General features: G+C 38.8%; 1 protein-coding gene across 2 annotated transcripts in view; it reads left to right on the top strand.

Annotated features, from left to right (window-relative positions):
- The window catches only part of TDRD3 (tudor domain containing 3), a 90,842-nt gene that overhangs the window by 18,557 nt on the left and 59,525 nt on the right, over positions 1 to 12,760 (top strand). The gene's annotated exons all lie outside the window — the stretch shown is intronic.

Below are 12,760 nucleotides of genomic sequence, written 5' to 3' on the forward strand. Positions count from 1 at the left end.
GTTTATTCTGATGCATTACTTTTGCCCTCCAACACCTCCCTCAGCTGTCAGAGATCAAGAGCAGGTGTGTACCAAGGTTTTAGCTCTTAATACTTCAGATGGAAGTAGACTGGAATTTAACTATCTGTAAAACTTGTAAGGAAAACAGAACCTGAAGTAGTTGAGCAGGGGTGGGTGTGTATTAGTGAAGGATGGCAGAATTGCTGGTAATGAGAGCTTTCAGTTAATCAACAGGACGCTGAACAGATAACAAGAGCATGAGTCTCCTCTTGGAATGTTTTCACATTTGCTAACATATTAGATCCAGTCAAATAACCATAAAGCAAAAAGAGAAAAAGGAAAAGCATTTTAAAAAAGCAGCTACTTATCTGACCAAATGGCTGTCATACTAGTTACCTGTTCATGACAAAAAACACATGCCTCATCTTGCTCCATTTTTTCCTGCATATCCTTTCTGAACTGTGCTGAAAAGACATCAGAGTGCAGAAAAATGAATTGTTTTAGTTGAAGTAATGTTAAAAAAAAAAAAACAGAGACATGTTTACTTATTTTGTTGTTTTCTTCTACCTTTGTTCTTCACCCTTATTTCTCCTCTGTCATTTTTTTATCAGCGTCCTTTGCATTTCTGTGTACCAAAGTTTGCAGTTTTCAGTTGTGTGAGGAATTTAAAGAGATGTTTTTGGTCAGGGGAAAGCTGGAGATTGTATATGCTGCTCATGGCTGGAGGTGAGCATCTCAAGCCTTTAGTGCCTGTAGAACACCACTCTATATCCCAAGGCTTGCTCACAAATTACCCCATTTCACCTCACTGATAAAATAGGTGGAGCTATGAATACACGTGCAGTTAGTTATGTAATTTTGATAATATATTGCCATCTGCCTATAGAAGATGGAGCTGGAGTTGAGTTAATTCAGTCCCATTAAAATGTTCAGAATTAGGAGCAGAATGTATGAATTTAATTCACGTCAAGAATACTTGGATGTGTGTTATTGTGCGGTTTTGTGTGGTGAGACTTCACAGTCAATTCTGTGATTGCAGTTGTTAGCACAGGGATCAGGAATTACCCATTAATGAAACGTCAGAGGAGACACAGGTGTGTGTGCAGATAGGCAGAATGTAAAGCAAAGAGTGGTGAATAACCAGGTGGTGCCTGGTTGAGGAAGAAGTCTGTGAGTAAAGAGGGAGTAGTCTGGTCAAATTTGTATGGGCAAAGCAAGTTTGAGATCACAGCACTATGACTCATGGCTATTTGACCAGTCTTCATGAAAGCCAAATATTTTGTTGTCAAACCATTAACTTCTCTTCTCACTAGTAAGCAGAGTAATAGTCTTGCCAAAGTGTAGGCAGTGACTTGAGCTTTCAAAGAGTTATGAGTAATATCAAAGAAAAGGGAGCAAATTATGTTTGTGGAGAGGGATGTGAAAATGGTCTCATGAGAAGCATTTTTAAAAATTTTATTTTTGAGCATACAATGTTTAGATCCTTAAATCAGTAAAGACAAAATAAATAGCTGGTCATAAAGGATAAGCCTAGGCTGAGTGTACAGCAAGACAGAAGCCCTTACTGAGTTGTTTAGTTAGGCATTCACAGTTTGTCAGTGGAATATAGAGAGGGGGGAATGGGGTGCCTTCTGTTGAATCTCTTTGTGAATTATATTAAAAGTGTTTTCCTGTGTTCAGTGTGAATTAAAGAGCTTTGGTGTATGACAGATATTTCTGAGGCTATAAGGTCATGAACAAATTTTGTAGCATGCATAGCCGACTTCATGCTATTAATAAAATAATTAAATAGTGTGGGTCAGGGTGGATGTTTAAAGGACATCTAGTCCAGCCCCCCTGCCATAGGCAGGGACATCTTCAACTGGATCAGGTTGCTCAGAGCCTCATTCTTGGCTTTGAATGTTTCAGGGGTGGGGCATCTACCAACCTCTCTGAGCAACCTGTTCTAGTGTTTCCTCACCCTCACTGTAAAAAAATTGCTTGCTTATATCTAGTTGTAATCCCAACTTCTTTTAGTTTAAAACCGTTACCCCTCCTTGTCCTATCACAAGAGGGCCTGTTTAAAATCTTGTCCCTATCCTTTTTATAAGCCTTTTCACGTATTGAAAGGCTGCAATAAGTTTACTCTTCTCCATTCCGAGCAACCACAGCTCTCTCAGACTTCCCTCAGGTGAGGTTCCATCCCTCTGATAATTTTTGTGTCCCTCCTCTGAAATTGCTCCAGAAGGTCCACGTCCTTCCAGTGCTGGGCTCCATACCTGGAGCAGCACTCCAGGTGGGGTCTCAGCAGAGCAGAGGGACACAATCACCTCCTTCAGCCTGCTGGTCCTGCTTCATTTGATGCAGCCTGGGATACCATTGGCTTTCTGGGCTCTGAACATATGCTGCCAGCTCATGTCCAGCTTTTCATCCAGCAGCACCCCCAAGTCCTTCTCAGCAGGGCTGCTCTCAATGCCTTCATCCCCCAGCCTGTGTTGATACTGGGAGTTGCTCCAGCCCAGGTGCAGGACCATGAACTCAGCTTTGCTGAATCTCATGAGGTTCCACAGGCCATTTCCTTGAGCCTGTCCCTCTGGATGGCATCCTGTCCCTCAGGTGTGTGTGGACTGCACTTCCCAATCTGGTGTTGCCAGAAGAGAAAAATGGTAAACCAGATGCCAAGGTGCTTTGCCTGAGCACTCAGAGTGTAGTGCTCTTTGTCTGCCTCTCTGTGTGTGTTACTGAGTATCTCTGTAACAGCTCACTGACGCTGTCCTCGTTTTCAGACAGTGTCTGAGTAAAGACTGTTTTCTATCAGATAGGGAAGGTTAAGAAGTGAAAGGGTGGGAATTCTGACTAGGAATTAAAGCAGAGCAATGGAGAGGGCTGGAGTCAGGATTTTCAGAAGTGTGGGTTGCACATTCAGTGCATATCTCTAAATTCCTATCAGAATGATAACTACTCAGGCCAAAAAAACTGTAGGTGTTTCAAGCAGGGCAATCGAAGTTAAAGCTTGTCTTTTTGGTGCTTTTAACTAAAATCTAACTGTGCTTAATTCCATTTTGTGAAAGGTAATGCCATCTCATGTTATGGAAGCCCTTGATGGCATGTTTAATAATTTCATATTTTTCACTTGGATCCTGTGATCACAATATCTTTACAAAAAAAAGTAGCAAGAAAAAAAAGCAAAAGGGAAAAAAGTTCCAAGGGTGCCATAATATTGTATTTAGTGTGGATGCAAATAGTAGCTATTGAAGATGAGTTACAGCATATTGTGGTATTGCCTATGCCTGAAGTGATGTGAGTAAATACACATGAAAATACTGTTCATGAAGCCTGTCTGACATTTAATGTTTGCATTTTCTGTCTCTTCTGGTATTGTGTGTGTCTTTAATGTAATTTTTGTGTAGTAATACATAGGCTTTGAAAAGAACATGTAGTTTTTCAGTCTAACCTATTTGATAAATTATTGAGAGCTTTATTTTCCTCTTCCTGAATTTTCTATCTACATGTGAAACTTTAGTTATAAAATCAACTTCAGAAACTTCTAGAGGCAGTGCAAAATGGAAGAATTTTTGTGGTGCACATAGGATGAAACAGAGTAGAAATTGTAAGATTTTGCATTATTGCTACTATAAACTGTCTGCATACCATTTGTTGCAAGTTTGAGTCACACAAAATAGAAATTTATGGGGATGTCTGTTAAATGAAGAAATTCAAAGCAATTTTTTTTTTAAAGCCGACACCTGAATTTGCAGACTTGCAGAGTTTTACAGTTACATGCAATATTTGCTTGTCAGGGGTTTATTTTAATGTTGAGGTAGTAATTTACTTTTCGATATAAAAATATTCTATACTGGACTGTGCAAGCAGCTTATGGCTATAGCTGTGGTGTTGGCTGTTGTGGTGCTGCATGTGCTTGGAGACGGTGACTCCCAGAAGGACATCATTCAGTCATCTTGATGTGCACTTTCTCCCTTCTCCGTATTTCTGGAATCTATGGCAGCCATTGGTGCTCTAGGTATAGAAGTATTTCAGTGTTGGAAGCAGCTGTTTCCCTGAAATCATCCAGATCAATTTGTCATATATTCCTGAATCAAGAAGTTCAGACATTGTTGAAGGGTGGTGTAACAATTGGGCAAGTCCTCTACAAAACTGACTGTAGTAGCTGTTTCTGTCTTCCTATTAGAGGAAAGAGGAGGAAGCACAAGTTTAGTTCCTCCTAAGAAGAACTTTAACATTCAGGAATCTAGGAGATTTCTTAGGATTCTCAGAAGAGTTTAAATGTGTCTATACATATTTTTAATTGCTGTTTATAAGGACAGAAATTTGTTTTCCCTAATGTTATGATTCTGCCTATTTTGGAGAAGCTTTATCTTTTCTGACAATACTGAAAGCTCTTCCTGCAGTTGCATTCAAACAGTAGGTAAATATAAGCCTGTGCATTTCAAAATGTAGTACTTGTGCTCTTGTCTTGATGCCCGTTGTCAGGAATGTGCAGTCTTGGAGTTATGGTCCAACAATAGACACAAGTTTAATTCTCTGTCCAAATTTAATTGCCTAAAATTTAGATGCCTGTGTTGAGCTGGTTACTCTTATATCTCCATTAAATGTACAGAAATAATTGCCTCCAGAAGGCCATTCATCTCTTTCTAAGCTAGGTGTCCAAGATAAGAAAGATAAATTGCTGTGGTGATTGCAAATGGGGCAGTGACTCATTCCGATTCAAATATCCAGCCTACCCTCTGCAGTGAGGGTCACTGAATCTCATCAGAACTGTTCAGATGGCACTGGTTAGTTGCAGATTGCTTTTTCCTGTTTTTAACTGTGTAGGTTTTCTTTTTCTCTAGATGTATTATTTTTATATTTATGTATACATGCTGGAGATGTCCAAAGAGGAGGAATAAGTCTGGTGAAGGATCTGGGGTGAAAGTCTTAAGAATGGCTGAGAGAGTTGGGGTTGTTCAGCCTGGAGAGGAGGCTCAGGGGAGACCTCATAGCTCTCTTCAACTTCCTGAAAGGAGGTTGGAGCAAGGTGGAGGTCAGTCTTTTCTGCCAAGTAATGAGTTGTAGGACAAGAGGAAAAACCTCAGTTTCTTCCCAGGGGAGGTTTAGGATATTAGGAAAAACTTTCTCTACAGAAAGGGTTGATTAAGACTTGAAGTAGGCTACTCAGGAAAGAGGTTGAGTCTCCATCCCTGGAGGTTTTTAAAAGATATGTAGATGTGGTACTCAGGTAAATGTTTTAGTAGTGGAATTAGCAGTGCTTCATTAATAGTTGGACTTGATGATCTTAAAAGTCTTTACCAACTGAAAAGGTTCTATAAATTTTTTTTTGGCGTGCAAGGCCTCTCTTTGTGCATTTGAAGCTCTGGAGTTTTGGATGAGTTCCTGTTATTTGCTTCACCTTTGGTACTGGAGGATCAGAGGGGCAGTGGTAGTTCATAAAATGTTCCTTTTCATCTGAGCCATTTTTATAGTTGTATTTGTTTTCTAGGTTGGTTAGCCATAGTTAAGATGGATATATGATACAGTCCAGTGATTCAATTTTTTTTTACCATAGTGGACAATATTAATTGGTTTTGCTTTTTAATTATGTTTTTAATTATAGCATCAAATGCAATATATTACTGTATATAAAATAAATGTGCTTTTCTGTGTGGCATTTCCTTGGAGCATGTGGAGGAAGCTAACAGACTATGGACTGTGGTTTTGTGTATGTGATCTTTGCAGTATTTTTGAATGCAGGGTATAATAAATACGTTGCTTCAAATGTTTAGTTGTTGATTAAAAAGACTCCAAATTTGCTCATAAAAATACCCACTTTTTGTCTCTGAATGCTTTCCACCTCAAATTCAATTTTCCCTGCAGTACTTTTGTGAGGCAGAGATGTTGTTATCGCTCTTTTATGGATGGCAGCTGTGGCAGAGGCTTTGCGTTTGCATTGTGAGTGGAGCGGGCAGCGTGCCCATGTGAGCCGGGTGCCAGGGCTCAGCCTGCTACCTGCCAGGCAGGTGCCAGTGCTGGGTGAGCTGGGGGCTGCCAGGTGTCACACAGCTCCCTGGCCTGCTGGAGCTGCTGCTGTCCCTGTGCTGCCACTAGCTACCTCCACAGACAGCTCCTTCACTTGAGCACATGAAGATTTCAGGGTCCTTGTTCTTGGAGTACCTTCATTTTTGGCATGTTTCTGTAATTTCTGAATACTCCAGTTCCCCGAGGAAGCTAAAATCTTCAGTCTGAACTGCATTTTTTTTACGTGACTTGTTGATTACAATGAGCTGGTAAATAAATTTCTTTTTAAAGTAGAAAACTTTGAAAACTACAGCTATTTATACAAAGAAAACATTTTTTACGAACATAGGCTCTTTTCATTTGTAAAAAGCCATGTTAGCATTCTTTTGTGTTTAGACTTAAAGCATGACAGCTTGCTTATTGGGTTTGTGTGGCAAGGTTTTGGTAGCAGGGGGCTACGGGGGTGGCTTCCCCCACGTGCCTAGAGCCAATGTCAGCCGGCTCCGGGACACTCGCACTGCTGGCCAAGGCCGAGCCCGTCGGGGGCAGTGGCAGCACCAGCATTCTTCAGAGTTAAGGAGGGGGAGAGTTACTGTGCCGGGCAAATGCTCTCTGACTGAGCGTTCTCACTCCAGAGAGAGGAGTGAGAATGTGTGACAGAAACAGCTCTCCAAGGTAGATGCACATCAACTCAGATGCAATCACTCTCGATCACCAGCTAAACTTTTAAACTTAAGATCTGCTGGGTGGAGGAGTGAGAGGGATCGGGAAAGTGAATTAGCATCCAGGAAGAGGTGGAAGCAGGGACACTCTTTCCTTAAACATCGTGACTGAGCTTTTTAAGATGTATGATTTAATTAATGAAAAAGGTTTTTCTTGGTGTCTGGGAGTTTTGTTTATTTATTGTTTGAATTCCTTTTCTGATGTACTAGCTTAGTTTTGTCTAGGAAGTTTTTCTCAATATGTTGAGCCTCTCAGATGTGACTACTTCTGTGCTTAGTGTGTCTTGGGTTTATGGACTGAGAAATCTTCATGAATGCTGCATCTGTGGGTAAAATCGGGATACTCTGCTTTGCCATAGCATGATGTTATTTTCTGCTTAGCAGAAGGAGATTAATTAATTAGTATACAGCTGCATGTCTCCAAAGCTGTTGAAGTATGCTGAAAATGAATTTGTGTTTAGTTTATACCCTTGCTGTTTTAGTAGGATGAGAATCAAACCGACCTTTGCTCTAACACAGCTTGGAGTAACAAGTGAGCATTTTTCTTCATGGGTTGCAACAGGGTAAGTTAGAACCAGCATATTTCATAAATCTTGATTGAAAAGCTTGACAAATGTATTTAAGAAGGTTGTGAAGCCTCTGTACTTCCAGTTAAAAGCAGGCACCTCCTGGAAGTTTACAGGGTCTAGGATTGGGGAAATGGTGCTGAATTGCCTAACAAGCTTAGTGTTTGTACAAGCTGAAGTATTTTCATTGCAGAAATATATTGTTTTGTTCAATGAAGGAAAGGAATGAATTTACCTTTTGTAGCTAACGGTGGTTGTAGCTGCTTGAACTACCTGCAAGCTGCTCTTTTGATGGCAAAAGCATACCATGTCTCTATAGAAGGGATTGTGGCTGCCACTGAGAGGTTCCAGATAATCTTTGCCCTGAATTTCACTACTACAGATAGACAGTTTCCTTTTTTTTCCCTGGGAAAGATATATTTATTCTTCTCTATTGTACTGGTACAGTCACCTGAATTAGTCATAGCAAAAATTTTGCTGTAAGATGCCGCCAGCAGCTACTTGGCTGCCTTCCCACAACAAGAACAGACTGCATTCAAGTTCTGATGCCAAATCATGTGTAGGTTAACCTTTGTAACCCATCTCAAATCAACACGTGCTGTCTTTGGGGAATAAATCTGGTCTATTTATAGGAAAACTCTGTCTGTATTGGATAGCTTGCATGCAAACTATGCAATTAAATCCTCTAGCAGTTGTTGCTGAGAGGCTTCCCCACTGCGAGGCAATGTCTGTGAGAAACTACCCTTGTAGAAAGTAATTCCTTTTTTTACCTTAAGATTCTGCATGGTTGAGTTATTGAATATGGAAGTATCAGTGAGGTGTCTGTCGCTGAAATAGTGTCACGTGCAGGAACAAGTTACGGTTCCTGTCCGTTCACTTCCATCTGGCATGTGACATGAGTGGCAACACCGAAGTGAAAGATGCGACCTGAGATCTGGGACGTCGTGCGAGGAGAGGGCTGTGAGCACTGGCACTGCAAGCTGCCATCAGTGAAACTTGAGATGCCATACTTGAATGCCCGTGCTTAGCACAGAGTAAAGCTCCAGCCCTTGGCAATTAGCACACAGGGAAAGTTTAAATGACCCGTGTGCTCCAAAACCTTCAACAGTAGGACAAATCTTTTAAGGCAAAGCTTGGTGAATATTTTGTGTTGTGATTTTGGTTTTTTCCTTTCTGTAAACTTACATTAATTAGGGATGAGAAATATGCTTTTCTTTCCAGAAGATAATTCTTTATGCCCTTTTATGTTAAAGAAGCATCAGAGGGAACAGATTAAGACAGGGGTCTTAGTCTATGAAGACCTCTTCCTTTCTCATGTTGTGTCTTTGTTTTATTCATCTGCATTATCTCCATCCAGGATAAAGTTAAAATTAGGTTCCTGTAGTTGGGTAACAAGATTACCTCCAAATTGCCTGCTTTTTACTTTATGTAAAACTGAATGATTCACACTTCACACTTCTGTAAATGTGGCAGCAGAAGAACATTGTGAGAAAAGATTAGTGGGCTTCAACTATTGTTACTGCTCCTTTAGGTTTTTTTTTTTCCTGTAAAAATGAGAATCTTGAAACACTCAGGCTAACATGTTGTTCTGTAAACAGTTTAATAATTTTCAGTGTTTTTATAGACAAACATAATAGGATGACAAGCAACTGCAAACAGAAATTTAAGAAGTAAGGCAAGACAAGTTTTGACAAGGAAAAAAACAATGCTGTCTTGTTCATTTAATGAAGCTTTGTGTGGATTTTTTTAGGTACTTAAGAGAAAATGTAGTTTATATACAGTAGACACAGTTGCTTGTGAAATGGGGTATTACTTACAGTATGAGACAATGTCTAACCTGAAGGGTTGCAAACACTTCAGCAGTAAGTCTTTAGAATTTAAAATTAACGTCAAAAATGGTCTGGAATAGAAGAGAAACAAATGTATTTCAGTAGGCTTAATGCAGATTTTTTTGTGGGTGTAGGTAGGAGTAGTCACCTGCATATCATAAGGATTCATGAGAAGCAGTTCTGCAGGAAAATATTTTGAGGGTTCTTTTTTTATATTTTGTTATATATGTAGAAAGTATGATGCAGTATCATGCTGTTGAATGGGGCGTAAAAAGCAGCTGTCCTGGTTGTTAGTTATGGTGTTTGTAAGATGCATTAAAAAATTCTTTCAGCTTGGGCAGTGCTGTAAGGCATTAGCTGGAGTTGGTGCCCAGTTTGGGTGCAGCACTGTGTGAAAGCTGTGTGGGTGGGGAGAAGGGGAGAAAAAGAAGTCTAAGTAGAAATCTAGAAAACAACATGACCTAGGGAAAGGCTGAAAGATAGGGGTAGTTTAGTTGAAAAAGAGGAGCCTAAGAAATTCAAGTGTTCAAATATTTAACAACTATAGTATCTTCTCATAGATATCTGTAATACTTGAAGGGCAGTAATGCTTGAGGTGTGACCCAGGAACGTACATTTGATTTCTGTACCTAATTCTGCATCATCTTCTATAAAATACCTCTGGATAAATTTATTTTGCTTGTATGGTTAATGTGTGTCCAATTCTGAAAATTGAGTAGATCAATTGCTGTATGACTTAAAGGCTAGAACATAAATTGTGTATCTGAGAGTGTAATAATACTGTAATGACATGGAGAATGGTGTACTTTTAGGGAAATATATTTATGTTGTGGATCTTCTCTCTCAGAATGTTTTCAACTACCCACTTGAAAGCTGCCAGGTCATACCTTGGTCATAAAGCCCTGGTATCTTACATGCCACCTTGCATATTATTATATAAGATCAACTCCTTTTTTTTTTATTTTTTTTTTCCCCCTGCAGTATTGTAGTTTAAGAATAAGAACTGTAAACCCATGGGGAAGAGGAAGATGAAAAAGGGAAAGAAATAGAAATGAAAAACAGTGATTAACTCATGGATGTGTTTATGTTGGAGCTGTTTTTCCTTTGTCTGAATTTTGATCTGGTTAATGGAATTTAATTTTCATGCCATGCTTTAATGTTTCAAATTTTTAAATGTTTCCTTTTGTTTTGGCAGAGAACTAATTGTTGTCTTAGGATAGACTTGGCTTTCCTATGCAGTGGAATGCCAGAAACATCACAGCCTCACTTTGTACCTTGTAATAATAATTTAGGATAAACACTATAATTGCTGTATTTACCTTCATTTTATAAGCTGGAAAAGCGTAGTTATAAATTACATGAATTTAGAAGGCAGTACCATCAGCTTGAGTACAGGAGGAAAAGAGAAACACTACTAAATTCATTTTAAAATGAAATAACCAAGGTGGTTCTGGAAGCATGGATTGACAAATCTGCTTATGAAGATGCAACCCAGAATCTGACAGTAAGATAATGACTTAATTGTATGGTTTTATGCCAAATTAAGAGGTTTTTTTGGTAATTTTTGTCATCAGGCTACTGCTGGTAGTACTTAATTACTTGGTAGCCTTGCTTTCATCTTTCTCTGCATCCTAATTCTAATTTTGCCTTATCTTGTGCCTTGAGTAAGAGAACGGTTTCTGTGGATGACAAACTTGTATTGGGTCAAGTTTTTCAGTGCTGACATCTAATTAGAGACATCAGAGATGGTGATGTTCAGGGTGCTGTGTGTCATCCAGCTGCAGACTTCTATCATTTCATTAATTAAGTGGTAGTGGGAACTTAACTTGGGATGACTGATGGTGTTGGTAGACTGCAATGAATTGCTGTGTTCCTGCCAGGGACTGAGCAAAGTCACCTTAAAAGATCCAGCCAACTGAAATCTCCAAATATCAATTGCAAAATTGCATTCAGATTCTCAAAAGTAATTTTTATAAGACTTAGAACTTGTAATTGGGACTCTTGAGGGAGAAGAGAACAAATCAATATTGTTAACAGAAACACTCAATTTCCTACATTTATCTATGTGATAGTTTCTTACACATCTGGTTTAGTGTTGGAGTTATTACTGATTTTCCATGACTTCCCAATTCATTCATTAGTTAATTAAAACATGTGCTACATTTACAGTAAATCACCACTTCATTGTTTCTACATGTTGTGTATTTGTTGTGTACATGGTTTCATACCTTGCTGTGTATGCTGAGAGCTGGTCTTAGTTAATTCCTGTCTGGCTTTCTCTAAGAAGCTGAGGACTCTAATCTGTCGTATAATCAGCTTGGTTACACAGAGACTACACAGTTATCAGCTGTTTGCTGTATGTCTTAAAAAGGTTGGTGAGCTGGCACATTACACTAGAAAAGAATTGTAACATTTGAAAGCACATGCATTGCACCTGTGCTGAAGCAGCAGTGCAAACAACAACACTTCATCCTCTCAGGAGGATGGAAGGTCCGACACACAGAGCGTTAAATGTATTCTGAACTGGGCTTTGGTGTCTTTGTCTCTCTTCACCGGTATTAGGAACAGACTCTACATTTCTCTGGTAATTAAATGTAGATTGTATATGTTAATTAGGTTATTTGTTAAAGGATTGCCAATTCTATTTATAGACGCTAAACAGCTTTTGATCTAAGGTATGAAAAACCTGACCTGAAGGGCCAACAACATCATCTATGAAATTGTGCCAGAATTCCAGTAGATTTTAAACCAGTGGAAATAAAAATAAATGTAAGTATGTAAAGTAAGGATAAAGTATGGGAGTAAGAATAAAGTGTGTTAACCAAGGGAGGAATAACTTCAGGATTTTTAAAACTAAGCCTATGTTTTTGCATCTTAAAATGTAATATGTTAATGTGTAATATGTTCAAGGGTTGCAAATTGCAGTGAGTTCTTGAAATATTCTAAGATACCTCTGAAAGTTGTCCTAATTAAAACTTCTGCTTCTAGATTAGATCATCTGTAGCTTCTAGATTAGAACATCTGTAGATTTACTTAGCTATGTCTTGGAAGATGTCTGTGGATGGAGGTTCTGCAACTAGTCAGGAGAATTTGTGCTGTGCATTATAACCTGTGGTGGAAGTCTGTGTTAAAAATTAAGCAACTTGAATTTTTAAAATAGAAAGTTACATGCTACAACAGTGTTAGTTAGTAATTATTTGATTTGCTTTGTTTCATAATGTTGTGTCTTATTTTAAAAACAGATCCTAGTATTCTTTGTGACTTGGACTGCTACTGAGCCATGACTTACTCTCCAGAATGACATATTTTTCATTAATAACTAAGTTTTTAATGAAAAATATATATTTTTCATTAAAAACTAAATTAGAGCTCAGCATTGTACACATTGTGTGAGGTTTTTTTCCGTTCTCATTGTGCAGTGCTTTGTGTGTATTAATGTTGAAATTCATCTGACAGCTTATCCTATGGTCATAGAGAGCACTAAGCTATAGATTTTTGTGTCATCTAAGACTGTATAATCATCACCAATTACTACCTTGCTGTCCAGTCCTTTAAGTCCTTAAAATTTGTGGTATTCTGTACAAACCAGAGGAATATATACAGTGTTAACTAATCCTCTAGAAGAGAAACCATTGTGTTCATACCCTTCCTT

This window comes from Zonotrichia albicollis, chromosome 2 (assembly GCF_047830755.1).
Source record: "Zonotrichia albicollis isolate bZonAlb1 chromosome 2, bZonAlb1.hap1, whole genome shotgun sequence".
NCBI lineage: Eukaryota > Metazoa > Chordata > Aves > Passeriformes > Passerellidae > Zonotrichia > Zonotrichia albicollis.